Raw genomic sequence first — 20,000 nt, forward strand, 5'->3', positions numbered from 1 at the left:
TATATATATATATATATATATATATATATATATATATATATATATATATATATATATATTATCTTCCGTTGCTAGTCCACTACAGGACAAAGGCCTCAGACATGTTCTTCCATTCCCAACTGTTTATGGTCTTTCTATGCCAGTCTATTATTATTATTATTATTTTTATTATTATTATTATTATTATTATTATTATTATTATTATTATTATCACTTGCTAAGCTACAACCCTAGTGTGAAAAGCAGGATGCTATAAGCCCAGAAACCCCAACAGGGAAAATAGCCCAATGAAGAAAGGAAACAAGAAAAAGTAAAATATTTTAAGCACAGTAACACTATTAAGATAAATATTCCTATAAAAACTATAACAACTGTAAAAAACCTAAGGAAGTGAAATTAGATAGAATAGTGTGCCCGAGTGTACCCTCAAGCAAGAGAACTCTACCCACGACAGTGGGAGACCATTGTACAGAGGTCTATGGCACTACCCAAGACTAAAGAACAACGGTTTGATTTTGGAGTTTCCTTCTCCTAGAAGAGCTGCTTCATAGCTAAAGAGTCTCTTCTACCCTTGCCAAGAGGAAAATAGCCACTAAACAATTACAGTGCTCGTCAATGCATCGTCTTCTTTTCCTTTCCCTGTTCTGTTTGCAATCTTTAGGGACAGATCCTGTTATTTTTCTTGTCCATCTATTATAATAGATGGACAGAACATATAATGACAATCCCAGATAATTATCTGGCATTGTCATTATATGTTCTGCCCAGATATATTTTTTTCACTTGCATTATGTGAAAATATCCTTATTATCATCAGCTGGTACTAGTCCACTGCAGAACAAAGGTCTCAGACATGTCCTTCCACTTGCATAAAGAGAGAGAGAGAGAGAGAGAGAGAGAGAGAGAGAGAGAGAGAGAGAGAGAGAGAGAGAGAAAGAGAGAGAGGGAGAGAGAGAGAGAGAGAGAGATAAATGTATATATGTTTAATCGTACTTATTTACTGTTATTTATATATATTTACGTATATATATATATATATATATATATATATATATATATATATATATATATATATATATATATATATATATATATATATACTGTATATACAGTGTATATATATATGTATATGTGTGTGTGCGTCCATTCGCATAAACATGAGTATGAATATGCGGTTTCGTGTTTAAATAGATTTTCCTTTTAGCCTTGATTCTCTTTCCTTTTTAGGTGGGCCGAGATCACTTGGGCGAGATGACCTAGACAAGACAGCCTTACTTGGTGAAGTCGTGCCTCTACAACTGCTGGGTATTGCAGGCTAAAGCAAAGGTGTTTGAAACTGAAAGGGCTATTGGAACATTTAAGCATTCGACCTTTGGTGTTTGGGCTTTTACTTCTCTTTAAATTTTGATTTCAATTTAATTCAACCCATCGTAAAAGATTTGTTAATCTATTTTTCAAATCAGTCTATTTCGTTATAAATATGCTGAGCAAACTGAATGTACTGCTTTATTATTTTCTCTACTCTTGGTGATAAGTGTGGCATTATGTTATTTCTGTTAAATAAACGCCTTAGGGCACATGTATGGGTTTATTTATGTACATTCATTCACTCTATCGTAAACTTTTAATAAAGTTTTCAATTGCAGCAATTTCTCAATATAAAACTTCATCTTCTAACCTGGTACCTAAATTGATCGTACTATATTCCTTAATTCACTGAGTAACTTCAGATGTAAATGACAAATTAACATTCAGAATTGTATCTCATCGATATTTTTTTTTTAAGGGGGGGGGGTGGGTTCTAGTATTTTTCTGCGACTATTTGCATGGAACTTCTATATCACGTCCCTTTGTTTGTATAACAGTATATTCATAAGTTCCTTTATTTACAATACATTCCTCTCATAGATAATTGCATTTGTTTGTATTCCAGTTTTTAGAAGCTCCTATTTTGCCTTGCCCCTAACAAGTTTTATTCAGCGTGTTATTTGATAAGTTTCTTTGATTATATTGCACTTTTTCAAAAGTTCTTTCGTTTGTATTGTAACTTATTATTAGTTCCTTTGTTTGTATTGCAGTTATTTTGGAAATTTGTATTGTACTCCTTTAATAAGTTCATTTGTCGACATTGCATCTGTTTTATAATTTTTTTTCATCGAATACTATATTTGCACAACTCTTTCATAATGTCCTGTGTTTGTATTGCGCTTCCTCTATAAGTTACTTCGGTTGTATTGCACTTTCTTCATATGTTTATTTTTTTCGTTGTACTTTTTTATAAATTATTTTTCTTTTTGCATTGGACTTCTTCCACAAGGTTTTTGGTTTGTAATGCATTTAATTCAGAAGTTCCTCTCCTTACACTACTCTTATTTCATAAGTTCCTTTGTTTGTGTAATACCTCTTTTATTAGTTTCTTTGTTTACATTGCACTTCTTTCATAAATCTCTTTTTTCTCTTGAGCTTCTCTCATTTATTACTTTTTCTTTTGTATTTCTATTCTTTCATAAGTTACTTGGATGGTAGTATATTTTTTCATCTGCCTTTACATACATACACTTATTTAACAGTTTTTTTTTCTTTGCACTTTTTTCTTCAACTCCTTTGTTTTATGGCAATTTTTTCATAAGTTTTTTAGTGTATTTCTTTCATGAGTACTTTTGTTTGCATTGCCTTTTCTTGCATATCACTTCTTTCATCAATTCATTTGTTTGTATTATACTTGTTTTAAAAAGCATCTTTAATTTACATGGTACCTTTTCCTAAGTTCCTTTGTTATTATTATTATTATTATTATTATTATTATTATTATTATTATTATTATTATTATTATTATTATTAGCCAAGCTACAACCCTAGTTAGAAAAGCTAGATGATATAAGTCCAAAGGCTCCAATAGGGAAAAATAGCCCAGTGAGGAAAGGAAATAAGGAAATAAATGAATGATGAGAATATTTAACATTAAATCATTCTAAAAACAGTAACAACGTCAAAACAGATATATCCTATATAAACTATTATCAACGTCAAAAACAAATATGTCATATATAAACTATAAAAAGACTCATGTCAGCCTGGTCAACATAAATACATTTGCTCCAACTTTGAACTTTTGAAGTTCTACTGATTCAACTACCCGATTAGGAAGATCATTCCACAACTTGGTAACACCTGGAATAAAACTTCTAGAATGCTGTGTAGTATTGAGCCTCATGATGGAGAAGGCCTGGCTATTAGAATTAACTGCCTGCCTAGTACGAACAGGATAGCATTGTCCAGGGAGATCTGAATGTAAAGGATGGTCAGAGTTATAAAAAATCTTATGCAACATGCATATTAAACTAATTGAACGACGGTGCCAAAGATCAATATCCAGATCAGGAATAAGAAATTTAATAGACCGTAAGTTTCCTTCCAACAAATTAAGATGATAATCAACAGCTGAACACCAGACAGGAGAACAATACTCAAAACAAGGTAGAATGAAAGAATTAAAACACTTCTTCAGAATAGATTGATCACCAAAAATCTTGTAATACTGTCTCAATAAGCCAATTTTTTGTGCAATTGAAAAAGACACAGACCTAATGCGTTTCTCAAAATTAAATTTGCTGTCGAGAATCACACCTAAAATTTTAAGAGTCATACAAATTTAAAGAAAAATTATCAATACTGAGATCCGGATGTTGAGGAGCCACCATCAGTGACCTACTTACAATCATACTTTGAGTTTTGTTAGATTCAACTTCATACCCCATAGTTTGCACCATGCACTAATTTTAGCTAAATCTCTATTAAGGGATTCACCAACCCCAGATCTACATTCAGTCGGATGGAATTGATGCAAAAGAGAGTAGCATCATCTGCATATGCAACAAGCTTGTTTTCTAGGCCAAACCACATGTCATGTGTATATAGTATGAACAGTAATGGGCCAAGAACACTACCCTGTGGAACAACGGATATCACATTCCTATACTCACTATGGTGCCCATCAACAACAAATGTTGTAATTATTATTATTATTATTATTATTATTATTATTATTATTATTATTATTATTATTATTATTATTATGGGCGCTGGAGAGGTAGAAGGTGTCATTGGGAAGTATGGCGTACCAGGTGAAAATGAGAGTAGTGAGAGACTGGTTGATATGTGTGTTGAACAAAAGATGGTAATAAGTGCTAGCTTTTTCAAAAAGAAAGATAAAAACAAGTATACATGGGTAAGAGTGGCAAATGGAAGAATAGTGGGAAAGGGCATTAATGGATTATGTGTTGATAACTAAAAGAATGTTTGGAAGATTGAAAGACGTTCACGTGTCTAGGGGTATGGCTAACGGTATGTCTGATCATTTTTTGATGGAAGGAAAATTAGTTGTAGCAAAAGAGTGGGGGAATAGAGTAGGTGGATGTAAAAGGGAGCTAGTGAGGGTTGAAGAGCTAATAAAACTGGGGGTAAAAAGTAAATATCAGGAAAGGTTGAAAATGGCTTATGACGAAGTGGGAGTAAGAGAAACTGGTAATTTAGAGGAGTGGAAGTTAGTAAAAGAAAATTTTGTTGGGATTGCAAGTGATGTGTGTGGCAAGAAGGTTGTTGGAGGCAGCATGAGGAAGGGCAGTGAATGGTGGAAGTAAGGAGTGAAGGTAAAAGTGGAAGAGAAAAAGAGGGCTTTTGAAGAATGGCTGCAGAGTAATAGTATAGAGAAGTATGAAAAATATAGAGAGAAAAAGGTGGAAGTAAAGCGCAAGGTACTTGAGGCAAAGAGGGCAGCTGACCTGAGGTGGGGTCAGGGATTGGGTCAGTCATATGAAGAGAATAAGAAGAAGTTTTGGAAAGAAGTGAAGAGAGTAAGGAAGGCTGGCTCAAGAATTGAAGAGACAGTGAAAGATGGAAATGGAAGGTTGTTAAAAGGAGAGGAGGCAAGGAAAAGGTGGGTAGAATATTTTGAAAGTTTACTGAATGTAGAGGATAATAGGGAGGCAGATATAATTGCTGTTGCAGGTGTTGAGGTGCCGGTGATGGGAGATGAGAATGAGAGAGAGATTACAATAGAGGAAGTAGGAGAGCACTAGCTGAAACGAGAGTAGGTGTGAGAGCTGAGATGTTGAAGGAAGGGGGTGAGACTGTACTTGAATGGTTGGTGAGATTGTTTAATGTGTTTTGTGTTGTCAATGGTACCAGTAGATCGGGTTTGTGCATGTATTGTATCTCTATATAAGGGTAAGGGTGATGTGCATGAGTGTTGTAATTCAAGAGGTATTAGTTTGTTGAGTGTAGTTGGAAAAGTGTATGGTAGATTAATGATTAATAGGATTAAGGATAAAACAGAGAATGCAATTTTAGAAGTCCAGGGTGATTTTAGAAGAGGTAGGGGTTGTATGAATCAGATTTTTACAGTTAGGCAGATATGCGAGAAATATTTAGCAAAAGGTAAGGAGGTGTATGTTGCGTTTATGGATCTGGAGAAAGCGTATGATAGAGTTGATAGGGAAGCAATGTGGAATGTGATGAGGTTATATGGAGTTGGTGGAAGGTTGTTGCAAGCAGTGAAAAGTTTCTACAAAGGTAGTAAAGCATGTGTTTAGAATAGGAAATGAAGTGAGTGACTGGTTTCCGGTGAGAGTGGGGCTGAGACAGGGATGTGTGATGTCGCCGTGGTTGTTTAACCTGTATGTTGATGGAGTGGTGAGAGAGGTGAATGCTCGAGTGCTTGGACGAGGATTAAAACTGGTAGACGAGAATGACCATGAACGGGAGGTAAATCAGTTGTTGTTTGCGGATGATACTGTACTGGTTGCAGACACAAAAGAGAAGCTTGACCGACTAGTGACAGAATTTGGAAGGGTGTGTGAGAGAAGGAAGTTGAGAGTTAATGTAGGTAAGAGTAAGGTTATGAGATGTACGAGAAGGGAAGGTGGTGCAAGGTTGAATGTCATGTTGAATGGAAAGTTACTTGAGGAGGTGGATCAGTTTAAGTACTTGGGGTCTGTTGTTGCAGCAAATGGTGGAGTGGAAGCAGATGTACGTCAGAGAGTGAATGAAGATTGCAAAGTGTTGGGGGCAGTTAAGGGAGTAGAAAAAATAGAGGGTTGGGCATGAATGTAAAGAGAGTTCTATATGAGAAAGTGATTGTACCAACTGTGATGTATGGATCGGAGTTGTGGGGAATGAAAGTGACGGAGAGACAGAAACTGAATGTGTTTGAGATGAAGTGTCTAAGGAGTATGGCTGGTGTATCTCGAGTAGATGGGGTTAGGAACGAAGTGATGAGAGTGAGAACGGGTGTAAGAAATGAGTTAGCAGCTAAAGTGGATATGAATGTGTTAAGGTGGTTTGGCCATGTTGAGAGAATGGAAAATGGCTGTCTGCTAAAGAAGGTGATGAATGCAAGAGTTGATGGGAGAAGTACAAGAGGATGGCCAAGGTTTGGGTGGATGGATGGAGTGAAGAAAGCTCTGGGTGATAGGAGGATAGATGTGAGAGAGGCAAGTGAGCGTGCTAGAAATAGGAATGAATGGCGAGCGATTGTGACGAAATTCCGGTAGGCACTGCTGCTTCCTCCGGGGCCTTAGATGACCGCGGAGGTAGCAGCAGTAGGGGATTCAGCATTATGAAGCTTCATCTGTGGTGGATAACGGGTGAGGGTGGGCTGTGGCACCCTAGCAGTACCAGCTGAACTTGGTTGAGTCCCTTGTCAGGCTGGGAGGAAGGTAGAGAGTAGAGGTCCCCTTTTTGTTTTGTTTCATTTGTTGATGTCGGCTACCCCCCAAAATTGGGGGAAGTGCCTTGGTATATGTATGTATGTATTATTATTATTATTGTTATTATTATTTTCCCCGGCTTAATGTAATCCTTCTCTCTCTCTCTCTCTCTCTCTCTCTCTCTCTCTCTCTCTCTCTCTCTCTCTCTCTCTCTCTCTCTCTCTCTCTCTCTCTCTCTCTCTCTCTCTCTCTCTCTGTATATATATATATATATATATATATATATATATATATATATATATATATATATATATATATATATATATATATATATATATATATATATATTATTTATATATATACATATATATATATATATGTATATATACTGTATATGTATATACAGTATATGTATATATATATATATATATATATATATATATATATATATATATATATATATATATGTATATATATATATATATGTATATATATACAGATATATATATATATATATATATATATATATATATATATATATATATATATATATATATATATATATATGTAAATGATATTATAGAGACTAATGAAAAACCATAATATATAGGAAGATCACAAAGTATTAACAAAATTAAGAAAAAATTAAGAATTTGTTTTTAAAAAAAATAATTACACTTATCCTTCCTTCCTTGATAGCTCTCCATAGGATGCTGGGACAAGTGAAGGCGAACGAGTACGAAAAATAAATAGGAAATTTAATTCAGATTCGTTTAATCGTAAATGGTTTTGAGTCAACCTTGAAGTATTTGATAGAATTTGGTTTCTGATGACACATTCTTTTGGAAACTAAATGAGCTCAAAATTGAGTTAAAAGTATACATATATGTTTCTAACGTTATGAAAACCTTTATATCCTCCTTTCATATTTTGTGCTTCAGTTTTAGGGAATCTATGGGAGTCTAACTAAAGTTTTCAAATACTAGATATAAGGTGTTAATTTGTTTGAGGTGGCTTTTAGATTATAACAGTTCGGCGAGATGGTTGCAACTGAGTTGTTCAACGAGACAACGAGCTTATATACAGAGCTGAGACCAAGAAAGACAAAATTCAAACAGTACAATATATTCTACAGCGGATATACATGAGGTGGACGTTGCATTTTGGATGGGGATGGCTTCAGGCCAACGAGTTGAGAGGTAAATGACGATAAATAGGAAACGGTATTATGATGTGGGTAGGGGACCTACTATGTCGACATGCATGTGGGCAAAATGACGCTGAGGTTGAGGAAAGGGGCCCACTCTTGAATCTGTGTATCAATGTACAGCACTTCTGAAGCTTGACATGAAGTACAGCCGTGGACCCAATCCTTAGCATCCTTAGTAATGCCATGCCAAATGAACTTTGTCCTCAGTAGCTGTGCAGTAGATCGGTGCGAGTGATGTGAAAATTCATGCATAAAATCAAACACCTGTTGGCTCATGAGGGCAGGTATCAACGGTCATGGCCTACCAGTACTGACATCACTGAGGAGGGTGGTGTTGGAGCCATCTTGGGTGACGTCTTCCCAACAGAGGGATGTGCAGTATGTCCTGTATGCTGGGTACTCTGGATCTTTTTGTTAGGCTTCTGCGAAGGCGTTGTAATCCAATCCCAGGTGAACAGCAACCGTGTTTCTTGAGAGGGCATCAGCAACAAGATTTATTTTCCCAGTGACGTTTTGAAGGACGCAGATGTATTCAGCCAGGGTGGAGAGATGTCGGTGTTGACGGGCAGACCAGGCATCAGATTGTCAAGTGAAGGCGTGCCTTATGGACATATGGTCTGTGCGAATGACGAAGGGAGTACACTCTAAGAAGTGGCAAAACTGATGGACAGCCAAATGCACCATCAACAATCCACAGTCTAAGGTACAGTAGCAAGATTCTGCCTAGGACACTTTTCTGCTGAAGAAGGCCAATACGTGAGCAACAGACCACCTGCTATAGTACTGCACCAATAGCAACATCATTGGCATCGGTAGAGAGAAGGAGAGGGGCACGGGAAAGGTGAGAGCAGCAGCGGTTGATAGGGCATTCTTTGTGTTGCTGAAGGCCACTTCCTGAAGGGAACCCACTTCAGATCTTTTGGCTTGCCCTTGAGGGAGGCATAGAGGGGGGCAAAAGTGGCAGTGATGACTGGCAAAACAATAGTTTATCATGCCCAAGAATTATTGTATTGCTTTGATGGTCGAGGGTGTGGGAAAGTTCTGACCAGCTGATACCTTCTCAGAGTGCCTTAAGAACAATACTTCATTGGCGCCAGAGGTACACTTGTCATACCGGATTGCAAGATTGCTCTATTGTAGGCGGTCGAGAACAATGAGTAGCTGACAGAGGTGTTCCTCTTGGGAGGAAGACAGCACAAGTATGTCAACCACATAACATACACAGATGGAGAGGTCTCCTAAGATCTCATCCATGAGGTGCTGTAAAGAGGTCCCATCATATCGAAGGGCAAAACAGAAGTACATGGCTGAATGCATAAGTCCCGAAGGTGGTGGTGATGGCGGTCTTGGGGATGTCTTCCGGGTTCATGGGCCCCTGTTAATACCTTTCAAGAAATCAAGAGTTGAGAATACCTTCAATTTGTGCAAAAAGGAGGTAATGTCAGCGATGTTAGGAAGGGGTAGTGGCCCCATCTCATGTGCATGTTCTGACGCCTGTAATCCCCATAAGGGCACAGGGAGCTATCCTTTTTCAGGATGATGTGTAGGGGCTGCAACCATGAGCTTGAGGCCTTTTGGCAAAGGCCCATTTTTTCCATTACGACAAACGTTTGTTTAGCGTCTGCCAAACAATCTGGAACCAGACATCGGAATCTGGCAAACACAGGGGTCCCATTTGTCTTGATACGGTGATAAATACTGTGCTTGCTGGGAACCGTGGGCATTTGGGTGAAGTTCAGGAAGGAAGACTTCCGGGCACGAAGTGAGGGGGTGGGCATAGGCATCTGTGGGTACGCTGATGTGGAGTGCAAGGACGGAGGGGAGGGGTTGAAGAGGTGTTGACGAGTACAGATCCGCGTTGACTAATTGTCATTGCTCCACATCAACCAGGAGGTGGAAATGTGTGAGGAAATCCACACCAAATAGTAATAATGTTAAATCGGCAACAAGGAATTTCCATTGCTATTTAATGCTCCCAAACTATAGTGCGAGTGTCTCGAACCTGTGGGTGGGGATTGCAGATCCGTTGGCAGCTACCAGACAGACATCAGCAGGCTTAGAATGTCCAAGTCGTGTCCTGTAGAGCGAATTTGGCAGAAGGGAACAGCAAGCACCAGTGTCTACCAAAAACCACATTGGCGTCAGTAAATGGCTATAGAGGTCATTGGTTGGGACATGGGCGAAGGGTGGCATATGTGGGTGGTGTGGGGCTTTGTTGCTGCTCCAGTACGGCACGTGATGGGTGTCTCTGTCCTACTGCATTCACGTCATTTTCAGTCGATGTAGAATAGTTGTTCTTTTCATCAGGAGAGAAGGTGTTGGTGGAGGTCTTTAAGGTAGTGAAGTGGCTATCCATAAAGGTGTCGACTTTGGTCATAAGTTTCTTCTTGGGCAAAATATCAACATCAAGGATGGCGGCGCGTACAGGGTCATGTAGGCATTGTGCCTAAAGGGCCAAAGTAGTTTCACCTCCCAAGGAGAGCCGTCTGTAGCAGGTTGCAGGTGAGCGATACTGTTCATTTCCCACGGGGCGAGCAAAGCCTTTTGTTTCCCCAACAGTTGTTGAGAGAGCTGAAAAAGCTTGGCTATATGGGCGGCTGGCGATGGTGAGTACTGTTCCAGGTGGTATGTTTTGAGGGCGTAGTACACTATTGGGTTGTCCATTTGCCACTCAAAGCCAATTGGAGATTTCCAGGAAAGTGTCCTCGGGGATTAATGCAATGACGTAGTCTGCTTTGATGCTGGAGCGAGTCATGCTCTTGATGCAAAACTGAACCTCGGTGTGCTGAAACCAAGTGAATGCCTCTGTACTGGCAAAAGGCGGTAGTTTCATCGATGTGACATGAGTAAAAGAGTCAGGGTCGGAGGGCGCTATTGTCAAACAGTAGGGCACAGCAGTGAAGGGAAGGTGGGAGGGAGCTGTCCTCCGGTGGTCACCAATTGTGCGAGGTGACTGTTAGGTTATAATAGAAAGGGGAGATCAATGCAACTGAGACAATGAGCTTATATAGAGATAGCTCAGAGCAAGAATGACAAAAATTCAAGCAATGTAAAACATGCTATAGCAAGTGCAAACAGGTTCATTATCAGTGTGCGGGAAAGCTAGAGATAAAAAGTGAACCAATTCCATTACAGTGTACGAGCGTGTATGTAACATGCGGTAAAAATTATTACAAATATTTAGTAATTTTTGCTCTTAAGCTCTCCACCTTATGATGATTCTAACAAATTTGTATCTTTGCATTTCACACTAAGATATAACATAGGAATCTCGAGGGAAAGAGTATTTTGAATAAAATGCTGTTATCTGTATCATGGTTCTGCGAATAATTGATACTTTGGTCAGGACGACGGTTGAAACTTCTTACCCGGGGAGGGTTTACGACTGAAAATACTATACTCTTCCCTCAGCAGGCGGATTTATCAAGTTTCTTTACTTCTCTCTCTCTCAAGTACGTTCGAATATGCTCAGGAATTCCTCGTAGATCTGTTCTAGTACTATCATTTCTTCTATTTCAGCCATCTCCCTCTCGTTAGCAGCCTCTGCCCATCTCTTCGAACATCGTCGTACCTTATAAGCGTAATCCAGAATAGTCAATTTCTTGTCCTTCCTCAAACTTCGGAACCTTTCATTATAATATTCAGGGGTCATCTGATATACTTGCAACACACTTCTCTTCACTTCTTGATACTCCTTCCTCTGGTCCTGAGATAAGGAAAGGTATGCACTGCGGCCTTTCCTAGTCATTACACTCTGCAACAACTCAGACCATTTATCTTCGGCCCATTGCATCGTCGATGCGACCGTTTCAAAATGATCAAAGAATTCATCATAAGCCTCTTTTGTGAACCTTGGAATTAACCTCTGGGCATTCGCTACATTAAACACAGGATAGGGCATAGCAGGGGTCACCTTTGTCTGCGATGCCGACTGTGCACGAGCATTCAACAGCTCCAACTCCCTCACATGTGGTACTATTTATCTGACTTCTTCCTTCTCTTTTTCTTCTCGTTCTCTCTTTTATTCTTCCATTTTCCTCGCATATCTTGCAACTTCTCGGGCTTCTCCTGCCTCTCTTTCCCTCACAGGTCAGGCTTTTTCCCTCTCTTCTTCTTTTCGTCTTGCTTCCATATCCTTCTCTCTTGCCATCATCTTCAACTTAATCAAATTTTCTTCTGCTGCAATTCGTAGAATCTAAGTCTCTATATCCCTTTCTGCTTTCATGCCTTCAGTTTGAGGGTCAACTGGTCCTTGCTTCGATATAAATTCTTCCTCGGCCTCCTTCAACAGTTCACGAGTGGCTACAATGTCTTGTTCCGACAATTTTCCCGAGTTTATCAATGTTTCTAAGGCTAGACACTTGATTTGGGCTTTAATCATTCCAATCATTGCAGGACCACCACATGCCATTAAAATAGAGAGCCACTGAGCTTTAATTACATTAGCTTCTGACAATTCCTGAACATTTGGGTTATTCAAAACCTCCTGGATATTAAACTATGCCATCTTGTACTTTTACAAAAAAAAAAAAAAAAATTTACCTCTCCAAAAAAATATACCCTAACAATACACAAAATCCTATCAACAATAAAATTGTTCCAACCTTTAATCAAATCACAGCCCTTTTATCACTAATATTCAAAACAGACTCACTCGATCCCAAATGTCTGGGCGCCAAAAATATACTATAATATGGTCCGGTGTCTGGGAACCCATATATAATATTATATGTATTACAGCTGGCAAGCTACACAACCTCTCGAATTCCGAACTCACCTGTTTGTTTTTACAATAAATCTGTTAAACTTGAAAATATTCATACCCGAGCTCTGAGACAGTTATATAACTCCCTGACAGCAATATATAAAGACACTGAATATTCAAAGGTCTCTTAGGTACACTCAACAAACACGGTAATTATTCTTAATAATTATCTAAAACCACCTCTTACTTAGATTCCTTAACAGGGGTATGAGAGATTTCTGAAATAAACACTGATGATTGGAATAATACACTCTTTACAAAAATAAATATATTCAATATAAATAGTGGTACCTCTACATACGAATTTAATCCGTTCCACAACCGACTTCGGATGTAGAAAATGTTCGGATGTGGAAACGAATTTTCCCATAAGAATACATTGAAATAGGATTAATCCGTGGTTGAGCCAAAAAACCTATGATAACTCCTTAATAAATTACTACACATAATTACACATGACAATATGCACTCTAAATTAGATAATAGACATGTAAAAAAAGAATAATTATCAAGAAATAATAAATAAGAAACGGGTTTTTAGCGTCACTTTACCTTAGAAAGTCCAGCGCAGGTGTCGGTCTTGCTACGCAGAGAGGAGACGGACGGGCAGCGAGGAGGTAGAGAGGGTGACTACGATAAACGTACACTACCGTAACTTATTCTAACTTACACTAAGTGAACTTTAACCTAACTTAGCTTATTTATTTTTTCTATTTTTATTTTTTATATTTTTTTTTACATTTTCTTTTTTTCTTTTTGATGATTAATTTTAATCACTTTCACTCTCTCCACTTAAAATTTTTTTTTTCTTCATTCTTTGCCGTTTTCTTTGAACCATTTCCTTCCTCTTCATCACGAGTTCGCTTCGTAGTTTTTTTAAAGAAGCTATCGATAGAAAGTTGCTTGGTACAGCTTTTCAGAATGTTTCGAAAATGAGTTAGGAAAACATCATCGAACTGCGCAACTACACAACAAACCTGCAATTTTTTTGGATGGTATTTGTCGATGAAGTCGACCACGTCTTGATATTTTCCTAACATCTCTTTATTTGCGCCGAACCTAACACATGTTCTACCTCCTCGATCCCTTCCTCGTCATCACTCATGTGCTCAGACATAGCATGGAGTTCCTTGAGCTCCTCTGTAGTAAGTTCGTCGTGATGTTCGGCGACGAGTTCCGTGATGTCATCTGCGTCGACCTCCAGACCCATGGACTTGCCAAGGGAGACGATTTCCTCTACGTCTTCCGCTGCACCCACCACGGGATCAGGTTCGGGGTCAAAACCCTCGAAATCTTGGGGAGAAACTGCATCAGGCCACAGCTTCTTCCAGGCAGAATTCAGTGTCCGTCGAGTTACTCCCACCCAAGCCTGATCTATGATCTTCAAGCAGTGCACGATGTTAAAGTGGCTTTTCCAAAATTCACGTAAAGTTAAGTTTGTGCTTTGCGTGACATTAAAGCACTGCTTGAATAGGTGCTTGGTGTAGAGCTTCTTGAAGTTCGAGATAACTTGCTGGTCCATGGGCTGGAGGATAGAGGTGGTATTCGGTGGAAGATACAGCACCTTTATGAACTTGAATTCTTCGAAGATATCATCTTCAAGTCCGAGGCGGTGAGCGGGTGCATTGTCAAGGCATAGCAGGCACTTTAAAGGCAATTTCTGCTCATGAAGATACTTCTTCACAGAAGGACCGAAAACTTGGTTAACCCATTGGACAAAGAACTGCCTAGTGACCCAGGCCTTCGAGTTGGATCGCCAGAAAACATGTAGCTGGTCCTTATCCACATTCTGTGCCTTAAAGGCCCTAGTGTTCTCAGAATGGTAAACCAGTAAGGGCTTGACTTTAAAGTCCCCGCTAGCGTTGGCACATAGGGAAAGAGTCAACCGATCCTTCATTGGCTTATGCCCAGGCAATTTCTTCTCTTCGGCGGTGATGTAGGTTCAACTGGGCATCTTCTTCCAAAACAGCCCGGTTTCATCACAATTAAACACCTGCTGCTCTACGTAGCCTTCTTCCTGCACGGTCCTTTCAAAGCTCTTCACAAAGTCAGCTGCAGCCTTTGTGTCCGCACTAGCAGCCTCTCCGTGGCTAACAACTGAATGAATCCCAGACCGTTTCTTAAATTTCTCAAACCAGCCACGAGATGCCTTGAAATCGTCTGAGGAAGGTTCGGTTGAACTCTCCCCAGCATCACCCCCAGAGCTCGCCTCCTTCAAGTCAGTGAAGATGGCGTGCGTCTTCTCACAGATGATAGTTTCGGTGATGGTGTTGCCAACAATCTCTCTGTCCTTGATCCAGATTAGCAGAAGTCGTTCCATCTCTTCTATGACAGGGCTACGACGTTTTGAAATGATGGTGATCCCCTTAGAAGGTTTCACTGCTTTAATGGCTTCTTTCTGTTTCAAGATTGTCGAGATCGTCGACATATTTCGGCCATATTCTTTTGCAAGTTCACTCACGCGGACTCATGCTTTTCAATAATTTCTTGCTTTACTTCTAAAGAAAGCATTTCCTAAGCCTTTTAGGACCCATGCTTTACGTAAAAAACCGTAAAAGGATGTACGTAAAAAATCACGATTAAAATACAGTTAATAGCAGAACGCACAGCGCACAACCACATGAAGCCGACGAGAACAGAGGAAGGACCCAAGCCACGCTAATTGAGGGTCCCTCCGAGGTCGAAGTGCTGCCTTCTATCGGTGGAAATAAAAAATACATCTGGCGCTATGAGTACTGTCTACGCGTACGGGTATTGTTTACTTCGGGTGTCGAAAAAAAATTTGGGTGTAGAGTAGGAACGTGTTCGAATTGTACTTCGCGTTTCGAAAAATTCGGATACAACCGGTACGACGAAAATTGCTTACTTCGTATGTCGAAATAAAATTCGGGTGTAGAGTCGGAAAATTGCTCGAATTTTACTTCGGATGTTGGAAAATTCGGATGTAGATACGTTCGTATGTAGAGGTTCCACTGTACAACACTGAAAGAATTTACATAAAAAAATTAACCACTCGAAATATTAAGTCTGAACAAAATTTAGGAGAAAAAAGGTTACGCTCTGAAAAATTATGTAATCACTTGAATTGAAATTAAATCTGAATAAACATTAGAATAAGACACAAGAAATAATTACACTCTAATGCTTAAACTCTTAAAGAACTTACATAAGTAACTGATGAACTTACTAACTTCACATATTTTCATTAATCTCGCTGGGCCAGTTACAAAGATTTACACAATGCTAACACTCACCACAACACAATAAATTCATAATTACCTTTAACGTCTTTCGAAACATTTCACCACATTACACACGATATATGTCGTAATTAAACTTGATTACTTTGGAGGGGACAAACTATAGGCTCTTGAGAGAGAGAAAAATTAACTTTCGCTCTTTCACAGGACAGCTGTTTCTCTTCTGCTGCTGTGCAAGCCTGGGCGCCTATATATGAACTTAGTTACTTCCAGAATATTCTAGGTCCGAGGTCTGGAAGCTTCGGGGTTGGCCTAACAGCGGCAGAATTATCAACTAGATCAAAATTCAGGGGGACGAACCTTGCTTTCAGGCAACTCTCAGACGCATACCAACGCAACGGTGAAATGACTCTCTCTCAGCTAGCTCCTCTCACCTTTGTCCTCAAAATAATAAAAAAAAAGATGAACCTAACTCTAGGTTTTTCAAGAACCTTCCAAAACATGTGGCAAATATAAGAATTGCATATTTTCTCACAAATATGACGCAATACCTCATAAAATATAAAAAAGATTTACATAAGCCCTTGTTCAAATCTCTTTTGGATTATGTAAAACTATTAAACAGATTACGTAAGACTTCATAACAAAATACGTGAAATAAAAAGTTAACTCTTAGAAATAGCGTAAATTTACATACTGATTTGAATAAAAAATACAGTGAAACTAACGACGAAAGTCTTACATAATTTACATACCAAACTCATATCTACATGAGAGGAACTCATCTTAAGAGCTGGCTATTCACCTCAAATACACAAAAGAAATATATAAATAAAATACATGAATAAATTATCTACTCTTCACTAGACCAGCTTCGTAAGAATATGTATATATAAATATATATATATATATATATATATATATATATATATATATATATATATATATATATATATATATGTGTGTGTGTGTGTGTGTGTGTGTGTGTGTGTGTTTAGCACAATAAAAATCGCAAATAAATATTTTAGAATAGGCACAAACCAAAATATCTCAATATGCCTCATTACAGTTTTTCTGAAGCTAAACTGGCAACTCTAGCACTGCAGATTACCACCCAAATCCTATAACTGCCATATCATCTAAAGCTTTGAACGTTAATTTCCCAAACCTCTGTTTGTATGGATGGAAGTAATCATGTGTTCGCTAATTTGTAGACTGGCTTTCGTAAGTTCCTTTGTTGTACAGATATCTCTTGATTTCTGGTCATAAATTCGTATGTCTGGTCTTGGTTGTCGTGGTACTATTAACCAAGCAATCACGAAGCCCTAATTTTAAAACTCAAATATATAGTATTTGACTGATCCTTTTTTAGCATTAGTATTGACTTTTTAGCTAATAGTTAGCATACAGTAGTTGATGGGCACCATAGTTACTGCAGGAATAAAATCTCTGGTGTTCATCATCTTTGTGACTTTGGCAGTTTAATATTAATGGCATACTGAAATCTATATTTTTGCTTATGCATATGATACCTTTTTGCATCGATTCAATATCTTGAGTAGATATTTGTGGTTCATGAATTTCTTAATAAGAAGGTGGCTCAAATTAGTGACTGGTGCAAATTATGGGGGATGAAGTTCAGCCATAAAACTCAATATACGATTATCAGCAGTTCTATGGCACTGGATCCTCCTCACCCAGATAATTTCATTAACTGTGTATCGTTAACTACATAGTTCATTCAGAATACTAAATACAATTCTTGATTGGAAATTCCCTTTTGAGAAACATACCCAATAGCTTCTATTTGAACATTTTTTTTTATTTATTGACATGTTTCATATATTGTTCTCGTGTTTAATGTTTAGCATCTGAATCTCATCTTTAATTTGTAGAAAATACTTAATCTCTAGTAAGTTCCTAATCTCTTATATGAATATCAATCCCTGACTACGAGTATGCTGGATAAGATTTTCTTTTCATTTTAGATTCTGACCATACTTTCTGTTTACAGCTTCACTGATTAAAACTAGAGTACCTATAGGTACTCTAATCAAAACCATCCACTACATAATACGAGGTAAGCTGTCAATTCTAATTGTCTTGCTTTTTCTTTCAAAGGTCTTAATAATTCGTAGTATTCCAGGAGTTTACTTCAGGATGTGATCAAATTGTGGAATGTAAAAAAAAATAGTTAAATCTGTGAAATTTCCGAAACATAAAACTTGATTCAATAGCTTTTTTGTCAAGCAGGTCAAGATAACTCTCGTATAACTTTTTTAGCTTACTATTTATAGGTTAAAGATGTCTGGTTTCTGTTCCAGTTTCATCAGGATAGATACTCACCAGAACTCCAGCCGGGCAAGCGCACACGTCACTGTGGTGCCCAACAACAACAGGGGCCTCATCCGTAGACAGCTTAAACTCACGATCCAGAGCGGGGATCGATCTGTTGCTATGCAAATGCTAGGCGAACACGTTACCACTCCACCACTCTTTTATTGTTTATTTTTCACTTCGTTTCCTTTCCTGTTTTTCTGCACTGGGCTGCAATCCTTATTTGAGCCCTTGGGCTTTTGACATCCATTTTATTTTCCAGCTATGGTTTCAGCTTGGCTTATGACGATGATAATGATAACAAGACAGGTGTATGTATGTATGAAGGCCAGCATTGGAAAGGTATGAGACTTGAGAGAGTGTAATGGGGTGAGTCAGAATCTGTACCTTGTTGAGTTTGAAGAGGATAGCATTTTTGTTGCGAGGTGATTTAATTCCAAAAGCAGGCCAAATCACACAGGGCCAGTCACAAAACAAATTAAATGGAATTCTTGAAATTAATAATAATGGAGGATCTAGGGAAACTGAGTTTGGTTGTTTTAAATACATGATTTCCTAAGATATACTTAAAACACAGAAAATGGTGAGGAAATGTTTTTTTTTTTTTTTTTTTTTTTTTTTTTTAATATTATTATGCGATAGTACAGAGCAGATGGAAGGAATGGTTGAAATATACGATATAGATATGTTAGATCATTGTGGTAAAGCTTAAGTTAAGGAAGATGGAAGTTTAGGTTGATGGATGGGTGAAATGTAGCTATATGAGAAGAAAGTAAGAATAACATTTGAAAAAAAAAATATTGAAAATGATGAAATGTTCAGTAAAAATAATGAAGAGATCATTTTAGATGCGTTTGTAGGATAAAGGGCAAAATCGCGTGCACAAACACAGGGAGATGGATGAAGAGGTTATGAAATAAGTTAAAAGAAAAATAGACATGTAATGTATAAGATAGGAAAATTAAAGTTGTGACTTTATGGAGTTGTTCCATACGGAAGTGAATACGGTCTGTGAGCAAATAGATCTCAAAATGAAAGAGCCAAATAGAGAAAATTTAATGTTGACCGAACCAAGTACATTCAAGGGTTCATGAAGTTCATATTTTTAGGATTTGTTGTATATGAAAGAGAAAACAGATGCAGTGCTGAATGATGCAATAGTGAAAGGGGATACTGGAATTTTGATATTTGCAGAATTTTGATAATGAGGCTGAAGATTGGAACATACAGGAGTTGATGGGATTACAATGTTTTGGTATGATGGTAAAGGGTATGTCTGGATGAACGAAATTCATCAAAGAAATGAGCGACAGTAAAGATTGTCCCCTTGCATAAGGATAGGGGAAATAGGGAAGACTCAAAAATATGGTCAAGCATAGGAAGTTTACGTTAGGCTTTTTGATGAGGAAATAAGACAGATGACAGAATCTATAGGGAAGAACAGTGTCAGTATAGACTATAGACAAAGAAGTGGTTGTATGATTCAGGTATTTGTTATGAAGCTGCTATTCGAGAAGCTTGAATATAAAGAGAGATGGCAGAAGAGTGCACACTTATACCTAGGATAGTTTATGATTTCTTAGATAGTAAGGTAATATCTATGTGCATGGCTTATATATTTTGTTGAAAGCAATAGAAACTTTTTATCATGGTAGAAAATCGTTTGTTAGACTTTGTAGACATGTGAGTTACTAGTTAAGTGTGAAAATGAGTATGAGACAAAGGTGTGCTATGTCTCTAGAGCAATTTAGTGTCTTCATGGAGGCAGTGATGCAAGAAGT

Source organism: Palaemon carinicauda, chromosome 7 (assembly GCF_036898095.1).
Source record: "Palaemon carinicauda isolate YSFRI2023 chromosome 7, ASM3689809v2, whole genome shotgun sequence".
Classification (NCBI taxonomy): domain Eukaryota; kingdom Metazoa; phylum Arthropoda; class Malacostraca; order Decapoda; family Palaemonidae; genus Palaemon; species Palaemon carinicauda.